The sequence below is a fragment of the Gadus morhua genome, chromosome 6 (genome assembly GCF_902167405.1).
Source record: "Gadus morhua chromosome 6, gadMor3.0, whole genome shotgun sequence".
NCBI lineage: Eukaryota > Metazoa > Chordata > Actinopteri > Gadiformes > Gadidae > Gadus > Gadus morhua.
In genome coordinates, this window is record NC_044053.1 from 24267572 (window position 1) to 24268864 (window position 1293).

Genomic DNA, 1293 nt, shown 5'->3' on the forward strand with positions numbered 1-1293 from the left:
AAGTGTTCTACTCACAATATTAGTGATACATAGCGATCGTTTTAAAACAAATATCCGTTACGAAGATGTTTGAGCATGGGATTGGTAGCGTGACTGGGGTGGATTGAAAAATAAAGAACGAGTAACCCATACCTTATTCTCATGTATTTCAGACCTTGCTAGTGCTTGGTTGGTCGTTCATTTCTTTGTTCTAGTCTCATGTTGTAAACTCATGTGTGCCCCAGTGGCCTAATAAGTCACTGGCCTCCTAAGCCAGGGATTGTGGGTTCGAGTCCCGTCTGGGGTGATTTGAAGCAGAGTGGCGCAGCGGAAGCGTGCTGGGCCCATAACCCAGAGGTCGATGGATCGAAACCATCCTCTGCTAGTAGGAATACCTAAAATTGCATCAATCAATGAAAAGAATTGCAATTACATATTTAGTCTAGCCTCAATAGATAGCATGAAGTGTTCTACTCACAATATTAGTGATACATAGCGATCGTTTTAAAACAAATATCCGTTGCGAAGATGATTGAGCGTGGGATTGGTAGCGAGACTGGGGTGGATTGAAAAATAAAGAACGAGTATACCTATACCTTATTCTCATGTATTTCAGACCTTGCTAGTGCTTGGTTGGTCGTTCATTTCTTTGTTCTAGTCTCATTTTATAATCTCACGTGCGCCCCAGTGGTCTAATGGATAAGGCATTGGCCTCCTAAGCCAGGGATTGTGGGTTCGAGACCCGTCTGTGGGGATTTGAAGCAGAGCGGCGCAGCGGAAGCATGCTGGGCCCATACCCCAGAGGTCGATGGATCGAAACCATCCTCTGCTATATTCAGATCTTTTCAGTGATTCAGTCTTAAAATGAATAGCATTTACAATCTGAATCAAGAATCCCTTGCTGCAGTACGTGTGGACTACCCGACACGTACTTGCCCACATCAGAAGCCGTGATGGCAATTTAAAGATGCTTACCACAAAAGATAACAATGCGCAAAGAGCCAGGGTTTAGATGTTGACTTTATATTTTTTATAACATAAGCAGAGTGGCGCAGCGGAAGCGTGCTGGGCCCATAACCCAGAGATCGATGGATCGAAACCATCCTCTGCTATATTCAGTTGCTATATTCAATTCAGATTCAAGAATCCTGTGCTGCAGTACGTGCGCTCTGAAAAGCACTTTGCGCTCATAAAAACAAGAAATGTTGATATCTCTGTCAATTTCAATGCAAACGTATTGGGTTATAGGGCCAACTCCACCATTTGGAAGTGATCAAAAAGTGATTCTAACCCTCTGAAAAGGAATTTGAGCTC

General features: G+C 43.4%; 1 non-coding gene across 1 annotated transcript; it reads left to right on the forward strand.

The window, feature by feature from the left end:
* Window positions 1-292: 292 nt before the first annotated feature.
* trnam-cau (transfer RNA methionine (anticodon CAU)) lies at window positions 293-364 on the forward strand. Its single transcript has one exon. It is a non-coding gene; the product is annotated as a tRNA-Met (tRNA).
* Window positions 365-1293: the final 929 nt, after the last annotated feature.